This window comes from Pelodiscus sinensis, chromosome 4, assembly GCF_049634645.1.
Source record: "Pelodiscus sinensis isolate JC-2024 chromosome 4, ASM4963464v1, whole genome shotgun sequence".
Taxonomy (NCBI): domain Eukaryota; kingdom Metazoa; phylum Chordata; order Testudines; family Trionychidae; genus Pelodiscus; species Pelodiscus sinensis.
In genome coordinates this window covers 113,818,114-113,834,575 of record NC_134714.1, presented here as the reverse complement: position 1 = coordinate 113,834,575, position 16,462 = coordinate 113,818,114, and the positions used below count along the sequence as shown (strand labels likewise).

The following is a 16,462-nucleotide window of genomic DNA, read 5'->3' as shown; positions in this document are numbered from 1 at the left end:
TTGGCCCTGGTGCGATGATGCCAGCAGTGACGATAGTGGGATCTGAGCCCGGCTAGAGTGGGCAAGTCACTTCCTGCACTATTGAAGGTGGATGCCACATGGAAGTGGCAACGTGACCCTGTATGCTGGACCAAGTTTGAGTAAGCAGCTAATAGAAATTATAGACACTTTTCTGTGCTAGAGAATGGACTAACTCAGAGCCAAAACTTAGAAAGTGTCTCATGTTTTTATCAACTTCCTGGTCACAAAGAGAGGGCGAGTCCAGCAAACACAGAACAGGTTCTAAAAAGCAGCTGGGAACTTCGTGAGCGTTGAGCTGTTAGCTGTGATAGAGATGGCAGCAGTTTTTTTCTCCGCTCTCTGAGGAAGGAGAGCCGTCCAGGTCTGATTTCTTACTGCACTAGGTCATCAGGCTTTTCAAACAATACCTCATCCCTTCTCTAAAACAGCAGCCAGATATTCTCCACCAGTGAAGTGACAGGACAAAAGTATTTCTACAGATTCCTGGAAGGCAGTTTCCTGTGCCCTCTCAGTCTGCGGATGCCAAACATAGCCAGGGGGAGCCAAGATCAATCCATCTCACAGCATTCCTGACTCCAGCTAGTGCTGTTAGTAAATTTTCATAAGCATTTCAGTTCTTTTCCACCACCAATTGTGTGACACCAGTGCTTTGCTTAGATAGTTTAAACTAGGGGTGGCCAATCCGTTATAGGCAAAAAGCCAAAATAGCGCAAAGAGCTGGGGGCAGGGGGAGGGGGAGAGTTATCAAGCAAAAAAAAAAAAGGCCTGCCCCTTTAAGAAATGCATTTAGAGGCTTTTTGGCCACATTCTGCTCCTGCCAGAGGGCTCCCCTGCCCCGGTGAGCACTAGGAAGCGGGGACCACTTTCAGGGGCACAGAGACGGCTTCACAAGCCACGGGGGTGGCTTCGTGAGCCGCACCCTGGGAGGGGGAAGAGCCGCATATGGCTCGCAAGCTGCATGTTGAACACGGCTGGTTTGAATCAATTGGGGCAAGACTGAGGTTTAGTCTATACAACAAAGTTAGGTTGATGCAAATTGCCTTGTGTTGACCTATTTTTACATGTGTCTACACTTAAATTTGTCTCCCACTGGTGTAAGTGAACAGTCACAGTGATGCAGTAACACGACCTCCCTAAATGGCACTAAACTGGGGTAGCTGTACTAAGATCGATGCAGGGCAAGTATAAACACTGTTACGGGCATGTCTACACTACCACCCTAGTTCGAACTAGGGTGGTTAATGTAGGCATTCGAAGTTGCAAATGAAGCCCGGGATTTAAATATCCCGGGCTTTATTTGCATCTTGCCAGGCACCGCCATTTTTAAATCCCCGTTAGTGCGGACTCCGTGCCCGCGGCTACATGCGGCACAGAGTAGGTAGTTCGAGTTAGGCTTTCTAATTCGAACTACCGGTACACCTCGTTCCACGAGGAAAGCCTAATTTGAACTACCTACTCTATGCCGCGTGTAGCTGCGGGCACGGAGTCCGCACTAACGGGGATTTAAAAATGGCGGCGCCCGGCAAGATGCAAATGAAGCCCGGGATACTTAAATCCCAGGCTTCATTTGCAACTTCGAATGCCTACATTAACCACCCTAGTTCGAACTAAGGTGGTAGTGTAGACATATATCCTGTGTTATTTATGTTGAGCCTACCAATCTTCAAGCAGCTGTCCCAATATATTCAACACTGACCACTGCAGTCGCAATTGTGAACGCTAATGCTCAGGGGTCAGGCTCTGGAAAGTCCTCCTTCCACTTTAAATTCCTACAAAATTTGAAATGCCTTTTCCTGATTGGCAAGCACATCCGGCAACTTTCATTTGTTGTGTGCAACTGCTCTTCTGACCATGCCAGCTACACACTCCAGTTGCGCTCTGGCTTGGAGTAGACAGGAGATATCAGTGTTTTATCTGCAGCTTCTGCTATTGCAACATTAAGGGTCTCCTCTTCAACACCCTTGGAATGTCTGAGGCAGATAAGGAGGAGAAAGACCAGAACTTGGGATGTCCTGTTCCATGAGATCCTGCAAACCTTTGTTGTTCATCAGGGCTGGAAGGGTGAACACTGCAGAGAGCATGGAAAAGGATAGTGCAGAGAGGAGAAAGTCCCAGCAGGAAAGGGAATGGGATATGCACCTGGACATACGGAGACTTCTCCATCAGCAAGCATAGATGCTGCAGATATTCATGGACCTACAGGTTCAAAAATCACGGGCTTGCCTCCTCTTGCAGCACCTCCCTCCCCATACCATGCCATACGGCATCAGGAACCCTACTGCACTAGCCCTACTGCCCCCCTTTGGGTGCCAGCTTCTCACACACAAACCTGTGAAAGCTCTGATTGCTCTATGTGTAGGTAAAATGGACATGAATGTTCTTTCCCCTTTGTTAGGGTCTATTCTATCAACATACTTAGCTTTTAATATATTTGTATTTCAATTATACAGATTTTTCTGGTTTTGTTGCTGAATAAATTCTATTATTTGGGAAATCATTCGTCTTTATTACTTCACAACATTTGCTTCAGAGCGCCTAACAGTTCTGGAAGCACCCACTTACTTGTTACTGTGTAGCGTGACACAGCTCATAGGATCTGTGACAAACAGTGTGATAAGCATAAATGTGCAGCAAGCACTTCAAAATTAATAGGTGTATTGTCGGTATTACATTCATGGATGTACACCAGGCACCACACAATTCGTGACAGTCCCGCAAACAGCAGGACCATGTAAAGCACAGTACACCACAACACATTACTGTGACTCACAGTTACAGTGCTCTTTCAAAGCCTCCCTGAACTCTATGACTCCACATGGAGCTCTTCTAATAGCCCTTGTGTTCGGCTGTTCAAACTGAGCAGATACCTGCTCCACCTCCACCCCTTCATGCTGGCAGAAACCTTTCCCCCTTTGCTTCACAGATACTGTGCAGGATACAGCAGAGAGATGCAGCCGTTGGGATGTTTTTTTCATTTGAGATCTAAATCTTGTGAGTAAACAACACCAGCCTCGCTGTGGTCTACCCAAAGCTCACTCAGCTGTCATTCAGCACTTGCTGAGCTGGTAGTTGACTCTTTCCTTGGTGCTGTCAAGGTGGCTGATGAACAGCTTTGTGAGCCAGGGGACCAAAGGCTCGGCCGGGTCCCCCAGGATTACCATTGGCATTTCAACATTGCCAGCATAATCTACAGGTCGGGAAAGAATGTCCCTGATTGTAGCTTTCTGAACAGCCCTGTGTTCTTTTCTGTGAGAGCATCATGCACCTTCCCTGACCAGCCCAACACTGGTGTTGGTGAAGAGTCCCCTCGTGATCCACCAGTGCTTGCATCACCAAAGAAAATCAGCCTTTTTGGTGGTATTTTTTGGCAAGGTACTCAAGTGCCAAAATAGGGATATACATGCTGCCTAGTGCTTCACCACAGTCTGGGAACCCCTCTCTAGGAGGTCCATACACTGTATCCTGTTGGTTGCTGAGAGTTACAGTCCTGTGTCATATGAAATGATTAGTGGCCTTCATATTTGCACAACAACAGCTCCCCCCCCCCCAATGGATTTCCCACTCCAGAATGATTTGCCACTAACTGGGAGCAATTCACCATTGCCAAGTTTTCACTGTACAATCACCTGTGGCTTGTCCAGTGAAAGTGCAGCTCTCATTCTGGTGTCTCTGTGCTGGAAGGTGGTTCATAGATCTAAGACGGTGGCCTTGCACATCTTAAAGTTATGCAGCCACCGCATATCATCCCAAGCCTGCATTGTGATGTGATCCCACCAGTAAGTACTCATTTCTCAGGCCATGAAGAGGCACTCTGCCATCTGCTGCTGTTTTGTGAACCCCTCCACCAACCTCAAACTGTTTCTCACTGTATCCCGCAGCAGTCTATCTTCCATCAAACTGCCAGCACTCCAGCTTTCTTTGGGTCTTCTTGCAGCTCTGCAAGTATCAGGGCCTGTGAATCCTGCTCTTGCAGTGCTTATTACAGTACTGCAGATCTGTGCAGGCTCCATTCTTCTGTCAGAGATGGTGGGCAGCAAGGAGGACAGCGTGGGTTTGTGAATTTTTTTCCCAAAAGATGCAAAAATTATGGGATATATTTGACATTCTGGTATGGAGGCAGTTGCATGCTAGGAGGTAGAGTCCTTGTTTCCAGTCACGCCTGTGTGACTCTTTTCTGCCCATGAATTGCTAACATTCCCAAAAGACATTGTGATGGATGGGTGCACAGTAGGATACGTACCCATGGTGCTCTGCACTCTGCATCAACCCAGGCTCGTCCTGCGTCAATGCAGCGAGCCAAGTATGCACGTGCAGAAACAATATACCAACTGCTGTAGCTTCATGCTGGTATAACTTGTGTCAACCAAAGTGTGTAGTGTAGCGTGGGCTGAGTGTATGTCTTCACTGCAGACCTAAGTCAGGAATTGCCTCTAATCTCTCTCCACACACAAAAACCCCTCACCTGAGCTTGGTGGTGCTTTGAGCGTATGCCAGCTGACACATCTGGGGCTACAGTCTAAAACCCCAAGGCTACTTCTACATTGCGCTCTCTTGCACAAGAACATATGCAAATGAGGCATGCCGATGAATATTGCCGTGCCTCATTTGCATACTTAATGAGCCGCCATTTTGCACAAGGGGCTTTTGTGCGAGAAGGAGCAATCTACACTGCTCCTTCTTATGCAAAACCCCCCTCTTGCGCAAGAGCTGTTCTGCCTGAAAATAAGTGAAATTTATGGTCACATGAAAATTACTTGCAAATGTGTTCATTAAGGGTTTGTCCATACTGGACTCAAAGACTTGCAGCGTGGCTGCAGCGGGCCCTAGTTAGATGAGTTGGGTTTGCAGGTCTCAGGCTTCAAGGCTAAAAATGGCTATGTAGACATCTGAGCCTGGACTAAACCATGGGCTGTTTAGTCTGTAATGAGATGCATCCATACACACCCCGACACCTGTGTAGAACCTCATTAATAATAATGGGACTCTGGGCACCAGGTTCCACTTGCCTGCTTCTGTTGCAGGATTTGGGCCATACTGGACAACCCAAAATGCTTATAGCACCCCAAGCATCCTGGTTCCACCTGCTCCTGCCAGAGAGAAGCTGTTTTGCCAGAAATGTTGTTACTGCTGTAATATCACTCCTGAATACATAATGCTACATTTGACTCTGCTGCAGTCTCGCAAAATTCTGCTCACTCACTTAATATTTGTTATGGGTGAGTAAAATAAAATTCGTATTTCCTCCAGCATCATCAGTCATTCTGATGACAGGAGTCATTTGGTGCCTGGGCTAGTAAAATTTTCTAACAGTTTTCCAAAGCTGGTTTACTACTAAAACAAGAAGAACTGGCTCTCTCGCGTACATCTTTACTTGCCTCAGCTTGTTGAATATTGTTTTCTTTACCATAGCATCTCCCATTCAGTACTGCAATAGCATCTGTTCCCTCAATTTCAGTTTGTCACAATGCCCTCTGCTCGCCTGGGGCCAGGGATTCTCCCTCTCAGCTAGAAGCGGAGCCTTACTGCTGTCAGAACGAATCACTGCCACCAACACTCTGTTACCCGGGCCATTGTGTGTGTTCTTTAATTTTGAGAACAGCAAGCAAGGGGGGGTGGAATGGTGTCAGCTAATTGGCTTGTTTCGGCACTGCTCCCCCCACCCCAAACATGGAAATCAGAGAATTCAAATGTATTTACAGATGAAACTCTGGCAGAGCCATGAATTTTGTGAAATGGTGGATGTGACTTTACCTTGTTGTGAAGCTGCGGGAGCTCCATTAATAGCTGTGACAAATCCTGTGACTAAAAACCATACAACTACTTTAGCTTTAGTTTGATATGCTTCAGCTATCCATGTGTGCCTTTGAAAATCTACCCCCTTATTCTGTTAAGCCCGATCCACAAACATGCACAGGCACCTAACCCCTAAAGTGGTCTACACTACAGCTGTAAGCAGAGCCTGTCCCATCCATTCAACCATTTGGGCAGCCACCCTAGACCCTATGCTTTGGGGAGTCCTGTGGGTGGATTACTTGGGGGGGGGGGTTGGCACTGATAGCAGGGGAAAATCTCTAGTCTGTTTAAATATTTTACAGAGATTTGTATCTGATTGTGATAGTCATGATTTACTCATGTGGGCTGTGAAGGCCTTGTCCACAGAACAGGTAAACAGCATGAAAGCTCTTTCAGGAGGAACCTGACTCAAAGGGACTGCTTCTAGAGTAGGCCTGGGCAAAATACGGCCCACGGGCCACATCCAGCCTGCCAAGCCACTGGATCTGGCCTGCGGATGCAGTGGAAAGCCCCAGGTAGGCTCCCCTGCTTGTTCCACACACCGTTCACGAAAAGCAGCTGTGGGGCTATTTATCCTTCAAAACTGTGATCCCAGAGGGGGAAGGGGGAAAGCTTCAGATGCTGCCCCTGCCCCCAGCAAAATTCCATTGGCATAACAGGCAGCACATGAAGCAGCATGCCCCCTCCTCTCCAGCTCAGTTATTCACACAAGCACATGTCTCTGCAGCCTGTGCAGGTGCAGGGCAGGCATGCAGGCTGAGAAACATTTAGCTCTGCAATGAGGCAGACTGGTTGGACTGCTGGCCAGTAAGTTTCCTGGCCAGAGCCTGCCTCTGACAATTCAGCTCCTCCCTTCCCCAGCCCTCTGTCCCCACACTCCATATACCCAAACCCTCTGCCTCCCTCCTGCACCCAAACCCTCTCCCAGATCTGGCACCCCAATTCCCTCCTATCCTAGGTCACAACCCAAACCTCTGCACCCCAATCTCCTGCCCTAGGTCACAACTGCCTCCTTCACCCAAAATTCTCTCCCAGACCTCAGTCTCCCTCCTGCACCCCAATACCTTACCCCAAGCTTCCTTCTGCAGTTATCACAATCAGATAAAAATCTCTGTAAAATAATTAAACAGACTAGTGATTGGCAGTTCACAGAGTGAATTGGCCCTTTAAGTCTCAATTTAACCTGTGACAGGCTTAGCCCGTTTCCAAAGGTAAAGGCTACAAAGGTCAGAAAAGGACCAAACCCAGGTCTGCTGAGGCAGGAGCAGTTTGTGACCAGAGAGAAGGAGAACTAAGAAGCTTCTCAAGAGAGCAAATCTGGGAATCAGTCTCAGTAAAGGAAAATGCCTCAGCGGTCTGTATTAGGGGAATTGCTTTGATTTTACTTATGAGCTTTGTGTCTGAGCAAACAGTTGTGCCCTGTGATCAAGGCCTGACATGGATTTGGGCATACCTCTTTGGATGGGCGAGTCAGTCACAGGCATGCACACGTGTTTATACAAAGACATGGAAGTTCATTGTCTAGCTCCCTGGCTCTGGCTGAACTGTGCAGGGAAAGAAAAATGGCTTGAATCCATCCAGCACAAACCAGATCCAAACTGGATCTTGACTTGGCATATCTCAGAGGAACAAAATGGGGGATCCCCTAGGAGCTTACTTAGTAGCTATGGATTTCCTAAGCACAGTGCACTACAGCTGTGCCCAGCTGGATGCCTCTTACACCAAAACGGGAACAGTTAGAACAGCGCTGGTTTTATACTACACACAAATTCCCCTCCAGGAGGGGACTTGCTGGCTGCCCTGTTAGGTCAGTTCTTTGTTCTTTTCTTACTGAATAAAGCTTACGTGGGCCATATAGTAGTACATATAGGCTGTCTCTACATTGGCACCCTTTTCCGGAAATGCTTAAAACAGAACAGTTTTCTGTTATAAGTATTTCCGGAAAAAGTGCGTCTACATTGGCAGGATGCTTTTCCGGAAAAGCACTTTTTCCGGAAAAGCGTCTGTGGCCAATGTAGATGCGCTTTTCCAGAAAAAAGCCCCGATCGTCATTTTCGCGATCGGGGCTTTTTTGCGGAAAAGACTACTGTGCTGTCTACACTGGCCCTTTTCCAGAATAGTTTTTCCGGAAAAGGACTTTTGCCCGAATGGGAGCAGCATAGTTTTTCCGGAAAAGCACTGACAATTTTACAGTAGATCATCATTGCTTTTCCGGAAAAGCAAGCGGCCAGTGTAGACAGCTTTCAAGTTATTCTGGAAAAGTGGCTGCTTTTCCGGAATAAGTGGCCCAGTGTAGACACAGCCATATTCTATTCACACTTACTTGCAAATACCATTTTTTTTTTTAAAAAGGTGGATATTCTTACCCAAGTATCTAAAAATCTCCTGACTGTGTCTCCTGGGCTTTTTGGTTACATGTCTCTTCTGTCTTTATTTTTCTGCTGCTGCCGTTTTACCTCACCTTGGCCATGTCTCTGATCCCTTCCATCTGCTTTTCTTATCCTTCTCTAACCCAGTTATCCTGTCCACTAGCTATGTGTGTGTCTCTCTTTTCACTCTCACAAAGAGCCTAATAACAATACTTTGGAGCCAGGGAAATGTAGGATCTAAGATTCCCCCCAAACATGGAATTATAAACTGCAGTCTTTTTGTTCCTCATATTTGCAACATGAGCAGCAGTAGCTAGTGGAGGTGGTTTCAGTAATAGATGTTCCCATCAAGTAAGAGACCTTGTGAACCTAGATGCTTTAAAAGTAGCTAAATACATGGCTTCTGGAGACTAAGACACAGCAGATTGTCTCTAACCACAGCAATCAGTTCAGCTGTGAAAGGTCTCTGTTATGCAAAGCAGTGAATTAGTGGCAGAAGCAAGTAGGCAAAATCAGGAAGAAGTGTGGCTAATAGGAAAACATTGCAGAACCTCAGGAAAGATTACAATGATTGTAAATCCGGTGTGCAAGATGCACCATGAACATACACCCAAATAATGCAGAGGATTGTGGTGGTGACCTAAGCTATATAGAACTACTCTGTGTTTGAAACATTACTGTTCTGGCATAAATGATAACAAAATATCCCTGCATCATTTTCCTATCAGTAATCTCTTCAATGAATTCTTCTCTCAACCTACCAGAAATCAAGCTGTCATCTTGACGTCATCTTCTGATGGGGTAAACTTTTGTACCTATTGGCTGCGTCTAGACTGGCAAAATCTTGCTGCCTGTCTACACTGGCCGCGAGTATTTGTGCAAGAACACTGACTTTATACTGTACAAAATCAGTGGTTCTTGCGCAAATACTCTGACGCTCCCGCTCAGGGATAAGCCCTCTTGCGCAAGTATTCTTGCATAAGAGGGCCAGTGTAGACAGCCAAGTTAATTTCTTGCGCAAGAAAGCCCGATGGCTAAAGTGGCCATCGGAGCTTTCTTGCGCAAGAGAGCGTCTACACTGGCACGGATGCTTTTGCGCAAAAGCAATCTTTTGTGCAAAGGCACATGCCAGTATAGATGCTCTCTTGCGCAGATACTTTTATTTGCACAAAATCATGCCAGTCTAGATGCAGCCATAGAGTAAAACTATTGCCATTTAGCAGACTGATGCTTACAGTTTTCAGCTATTTACTTATTTTTTGGGAAGATAGGTGGTGTATGGTTTTCATAGAAAGAAAAGGAATGATGTCCATGCCCTTTGACACTAATTATGAGACTAAACCATTCTCCTGGTGTCTGAATTGGTGAGTAGAAAATTTGGACTAGAAATTGGCAGTACAAGTACTGCAATGTGCAGTTTCTTTAGTGCTTATCTGGATTACAACTACTATTGGCCTTTGTCCTTCAACATTTCATTCAGAGATTTAGGAATAGCAGGAAGGGAGAGGTACTGTTGGTGGCTTTTCGTAGTTATGATTTTTTCTCAGATTGGTAGCCAACAGCATCTCAAGTCCATGTGAGAAATAGTGATAGCTTGCCACTCCTACTCAGACTTGGCTGATAAATGCTGAGGGTATGAGAGTGGGTGTTTAAAGCAATGTTTGTGGCCAATTTCCCTCTTGTGAGTGCCTCTTTTTATGTTTGACATTTCTGAGGCTGAGCTTTGTAACAGACTGTGACAGTGAATTGGGGAGCTGAGACTTCATTGAGATGTGGAAAACATCAACCAGTGGGGGACAAATGGATTTAGTAGCTGGTTCTTGAGGGACTTCGAAATGGGATGAAATGAGATTAATGGTTATAACAGAATAGTTAAACAGAACATTTTTCTCTGTGCCTTTTTTGCCTTTCACACTACCTGAGGGTATAAATGTGTTCCCCCCATCCACCCCCCCCTTCTGATCATGAGAGCAAAGCCCAGACCCAGTGTTTGGAAAAGTTTATTGAACCTGAAAGTATAATGTTCATCTCTCAAAGTGATTCTAACCAAGACAATTAAGTGTTGACCTTTTAAAATGGCATTTTATTGTGAAGGATTGTCATCTTACTTTCTTCCTCACTTCAATTGCTACATGATTTTAGCAGGTTGATATCTCACAAATTTCCAGAGTTAGAAATTAATCTTTGTATCATTAGAAGGCTAAGATCTAATGCTGCCATCAAGTGATGTAAAAGCATTGCTTACTAGTCCTAGTTATTTGTAAGGTATTGGCAGTCAAAACTGTCCTTCATTCTAGCAATGTTGTTTTATTTTGTTTTTTGTTGTTGTTTTTTTTTGGGGGGGGGGGAGGGTTGCCCTTGTTGAGGAATAAGTCTCATATTCAAAGTAGATTAACTAAATGTATTAAAGGAAATTTCAAAAGTGACCCAAAGCGAAGTTTGATCCTGTTTAATTCCGTGGCAAAACTCGCATTGATGAGAATAGGAGAAAGATCAGGCCCCAGTGGTAGTTTGCAGATGTCTGGCCTTGTCATGTATATTAGGTAGTTCCCTGTCTGATAGGATGCTGAAATGTGGCCATCTGGCAAATGTGGCCAACTGGCAAATCCCATTGTTCTGTAGTGACATGATCTCTAACTAGTGCCAATATGTTTTTATTGCAGTTAGCTCAGTATGTTTCTGGTGCTACTGTTTTCCTTGAATAATTCATAAATTAAAAAAAAATCCACTAATGTGAATAGACTGTATGGATACAATAGTGATACGCTGATATTTTTATATACTGCATTAGTCATATTAAAGGATCCAATTCTGATATCTTTATTCATGTGGAGTAGCATGTAATTTTGCAAATTGATTTCATTGGGGTTTAGCACTGGTTGATTTTAGTGGAACTCCTTTCTTGACACCAATAAGAGTTTTGCCATTGCTTGATTTCGGTGGGCATTAGATGCTCAATTGGTCTTTGTGAATTCCCTCCTGAAGTGCTGGTCTTGTGAGATGCTGAGCCCTCTTGCTTCCCTTTTGAAGAGAGTAGGAAAGGAAGTCACTCAGCACCTCCCAAGATTGAACCAAATGTTGCCTTTTATTGTTATGTTAAAGTGTCAGAAACCAGTTAAAATCCTCTACTTTGTTGCATTTTTGTTACTTGATAGAACTTAATGGGATGAAGGGTAGAGGAATCTGGCCCATTAGATGCAAATAGTAGTGACTGTTTAACAGCTCTGATCATGTCTAAATTGTAACCTGCTTACTGATGGATGTGCTACCTAAACTCAATGTATTCTGTTTATAAAGTTAATCAGTTGCAGGAAGCCTATTTATAGAGACAGTTTCACAAACCAAGACTGAAATCAGTCTAAGCGCAATATAAATCTTGTTGTGCATCAAGGAATGAAAGACGAGTTTGGTTTATAATAATCCCCACTCTAGGAAGGTGACAATCCTGCCTTGCTAATGTCACAGGGTGCTGATTTTAAGGGGTTCTAAGGATGGGAAAGAAGCAGATATTTGTATGTTTCAGTCCTTTTCTCATTTTTACCCCCCTCTGGTCCTTTTATCCCCCCCCCATTATTGTATTATCTGAGCATTTTACAGCTGAGAGAGCCTAATTCGAACTACCTACTCTGTGCCGCGTGTAGCCGTGGGCACGGAGTCCGCACTAAGGGGGATTTAAAAATGGTGGCGCCTGGCAAGATGCAAATGAAGCCCGGGATATTTAAATATCTTCATTTGTAGTATGCTTCATTTGCAACTTCGAATGCCTACATTAGCCACTCTACTTCGAACTAGGGTGGCAGTGTAGACATACCTGAAGTGTGTAGAGAGTGGAGACCTGAACCCATGACTCTTAAGCTGCATTTCCTGTAAGGGACTGGGTGCTCTCAATTGATGATGCTGTGGGGTGCTTCCTCACCTCACATGCTCAGCTATTTGTATTTTCTTTTTGTGTTTTAAAAAAAGACTATAAAGACTCCAGCAAAAGAGTGTAGTGGTGTGACAGAGAGGGGATTTTATTCAGCTTGTTACATTGCATGTAAATTCTACTGCCCTATACTAACCTCTGCGTGCCTCAGTTTTCCTGGGCATTGCACCAATACCTAGATGGTGATGGGAATTTAGGGTATGATGGACTCTTCCATGCCTTCTGTAACCTGAGCCCAGAAGGGGTTGCGACCGGGTGACCTTTTTTTTTAGGAAACAGGACAAAAGGTTGGAGGAGGAGCCTGGCTTGGGGCCTAGGACCCGGCTGCTGGGAGGAGGGTAGTCTGGGCTGGCGTGAGATGCAGGACAAGAGCTAGTCCCTAGCTCTGGGGGCCCCTCTCCCCAAGATGGATTGTACTGACTGCTCCTGGTTTCTGTTCTGACAAGTCTGTGTTACGCTGTGTTCCTATCGACTAACAAATCCTTCTGTTCTACCTGCTGGCTAAGAGTCACATCTGATAGAGGCTGCAGGGCCCTATGGCTCCCCCTCCCCCCATCACATATAAATATTAGAGACAGCCCAGCACCACTTCCATCCAATATAAAATATACCATAAATGCGAAAGAGTCCTGCTTTGACAGGGACTTTATATTTCGTAATGTGACTCAGTGGTATGTTGCCTACCTGGCTCTGATCCTCCACTACTGATGCCAATAGAAGTTTTGCCATTCACTGTGATTTCAGTGGGAGCTAGACATCTACGTTCCTTTGTGAATCCCACCCAGAGTTGTTGATGCCACCTGAAGTACTGAGCACACTCACTTATCTTTGAGAGAGCAGAAAAAGATACACTCAGTATCTTCCAAGATAAAAGCAAAATGTTGCTTTTATTAAATCAGTTCCAAAAATCTTTTGCTTTCTGCTAGCCTCAAACAAACAAACAAACAAAAAACTAAATCAGAAGCTAGATTAATTTCAACCTTTTTAAAAATAAATGTTATATAACTACATCTCCTCCTGGACGAAAGCCCTGTATCCTGTACATTGTGTAGATCAGGTTTCAGCGAGTAATGAACAGTTTTTTGCTGAAGTATAATTAGAATGTATAATGGAAATGCTGATACCACCTTAACTATCCCATTGCAAATGTGACACTATTAATTAAGGAGTCTCTGGGGTGTGGTACGCTCCTTGGTGAATTAGCCTGGTGGAAATTTAATGGCAATTTACAAATTGGTTTCCAGTTTTATTTTTACTTTTTCCCTCTTGTTACTGTACAAAGGACTTCTGATTCAGATAATATGAGATTCTCTGTTTCTCTTTAATCTATGCTAAAGAGCACTCTCCTCCCTCCCCCCTTTTTTTTCTTCCAGGTCTTAGGCGAGGGCCGTAGTATCTGATGATTCAGCTGGGGAAATCCTGGAGATGTGGTATAATGACTATATTCTTGGTAAGTCTATTTTGTTGCATATTTAGTATTGTAGGAATGTAGGAATGTATTGCCTGTTGTTGAGATCAGGGCCAAATTCTGATCTCAACTCTATGTATAAATCTGGTATAATTCCTTTAAATTCAGAAGAGTTGTTTCCCATTTACACTGGTTTAACTAAGATCAAATTCTTCCCAGTCGCATTTTGTTACAGGTACATAGCATTTATTCTGATAGCAGACACCGAGTAATATATAAATAGCCTTTTTAGTGCATTTGGGGGAGGGGGTTTGCTTGTCTCCTCCCTTACAAAATCCTCTAGAAGGGGACAACATTGGGGAATGAAAGACCACAAGCTTCCTTTTGTAGAGTTCCCTAGTCTAAATCATCTTGTGAGGTGGTGTCTGCCCTCAAAATGTGTGCTGATCCCATGAAGGATCTGATGGAAATCACTGTAGGCCAACATTTATTTGTATGCTGCCACTGTGCATTCTTGCTGGCTTTGGAGTCCCTAATCCTCCCTCAGGAACCTATCAACATGGCTGCCTGCCTGCCATTTTGAATCCCTGAGACGGGGAGAGCTCCATAATGTGGAGAACTCACATTTACTTTTGAATATATTCTCCATTAGGTTGATCCATGGGTTTTCTGACCCTGCAGAAAGGGATCATGCTGGAAGAATGGCAGCCCAACACTGCTTAGAAAGGGAGACAGCCATTCTATGGGAGGATTCTCTCTGCTCAGCAATATTAGCAGGAAAACCTGTCTGTGTTATTTTGCTATACAATTAGTACCTTAAAGATGGCTTTGTTATACTTTGAGCCATTTTTCCCCAGATCACCGACACTTCTGTTTCTTTTTTAGTATGACTAGGATTTCAGTCATACTGAAAATATTCTGCACCCCTTAGGGCTTGCTTGTGCATAGAGCTACTCCTGAAAAAGTACATGTGGATACTCTTACCTTGAGTAAGAGTCCCTTCTTCCAAAATATCTTAATCTACTTTGGAAGTGGATTAAACTACACCAGAAAAGGTGCTCCTTTTCCGGAATAAGAATGTTTGCATGGAGTTATTTTGGAATAGTTGTTGTTTTTAATTCATACCCTGTATTATTCTGGAAAAAAAATCAGTAGATCAACCTTTATATACATATAAACCAATGGAATGTCTTAAACAATGGCTGTACTGATCAGCGTAGAAGAAATTCTTTCTGCAGTGAATTAAACCAGTGGAGGCTAGATATTTCAAAAGAGCTTGGCTTCTATTCAGGAACCTATGTGAAGAGTTAAAGTTTTTCAGCAGGGTTCTACCCACTAGCCACTACTGTTTTCAATGGGAGTTAGACTCATAGGGTTGGAAGAGACCTCAGGAGGTCATTGAGTCCAATCTTATACTAAAAGCAGGACCAGTCCCAACTAAATGAAGACCAGTCTCTACTAAATCATTTGTTGAGGGCCTAAATAGGAAATGAACCAATTTGAAAAAAAATGGTCATTCATGACCAGCCTCATTCTTGGACATAAAATAGTAGTACGATTAAAATGCATCACTTCACAACCATCATACCACCCCAGGCAGTTTTACAGCATCCCCCTCTCTCTCCAAAAAAGAGACCGGTACATATGGTCATTAGTAGAGCCCTACCAAATTCTTGGCCATGAAAAATGCATCATGAACTGTGAAATCTGCTGACCTCCCCTGACACTTGGTCTTTTGAAGGGGAGTTGCAGTATTGCCACCCTTCTGTGCGGCCTTCTGAGTTGGGTGGCAAGAGAGCGATGGCTGTTGACCAAGCACTCAGCTCTGAAGGCAGCACCTCCCCACCAAGAGCATAGAAGTAAGGGTGGCAAGACCATCCCGGCCACCCTTCCTTCCATGATGTTGGCTGTGGAGCAGGGCAGCCAGACACAGGCAGCTGCTGACAGAGGGCCAGTTGCTGCAAACAGCAGTGTAGAAGAAGAGTGGCAATACCATGACAATCCCATACCATGACATCCTTCTGCACTGCTGCTGACGGTGGTTCTGCTTTCAAAGCTGGATTCCCAGCCACTACTCTCCATCTACCCAGCTCTGAAGGCCGCACCTTAACAAATGTGTTAACTTCCTCAAGTTAGTAGGCCGTCAACGACCAGGAGGTGCAACAGTTTAGTGAAGATGCACTCTCACTGTGTTTACTCTTGCTTCCATAGCTGAGGCCCTGTTGTTGTTCCCCTTGTATCTTCTGCTGATTCTACTGCATGCCTTTTATCCATGAGCCCAGGAGACACACACAGAGCATTGACAGGCCCAGAAAAGGAAAATCTTAAATTCACTCACAACAAACAACTGCTGGTGAAGACCAGTAATTGTAAAGTCACTGTGATCTTATGTTATTGTGATCTTGAAGATTCAAAGACCAGCGTCATTTGGACTACATTTTAATATAAGGGCTCGACTGGTGAAGAGCTACAAGGGAGAGATGGTGTCTTGGGTATTCAGTCTTCCTCAACGTGTGTATGTTTGGGGGGAGGGGAAATAGGAGGAAGCAGTCTGCTCCAGTCATGGCTCTGCCTTCTCCTCCGTGCCCAGGGGTGAGCAGTTCTCTGTGCTCCTTAGAATACAGGTGGCATAGGGGATGCTAGTGTGTATAGCTTTACCACAGCACATTGACAAGAAGCTATTTTGGATGTCCCTCCAATCCTGCATTCCCATACAAGAGCCAGTGATGCAAGTGGAATCCAGCCTGGGGCCTCCATGTTCTCCTTGTCCCCTCCCCATGATCCACCCCTCCTTACTTGGGGAGGGGTGGCTTTGTCCTCCTCCTGCTGCACCAGAGACTAAGAAACCACAGTGGAGAAAGGAGCAGAGCCTTTGGTGTGCAGCTGTGTCTCTCTGGGTCTGTATAGCAGCCCTGCCAGAGGACACAGCTTGGGGTGATACAGCCG

The 16,462-nt window shown here is 44.8% G+C and overlaps 1 protein-coding gene across 3 annotated transcripts in view; it reads left to right on the top strand.

Moving 5' to 3' along the window:
- Window positions 1–16,462, top strand: part of PTPN5 (protein tyrosine phosphatase non-receptor type 5) — a 160,090-nt gene that overhangs the window by 17,035 nt on the left and 126,593 nt on the right. For all 3 annotated transcript variants that reach the window (XM_075928115.1, XM_075928116.1, XM_075928117.1), the window contains exon 2: window positions 13,482–13,558. The gene's annotated coding sequence lies outside the window, so the exon portion shown is untranslated. The remainder of the gene's footprint in view (window positions 1–13,481; window positions 13,559–16,462) is intronic.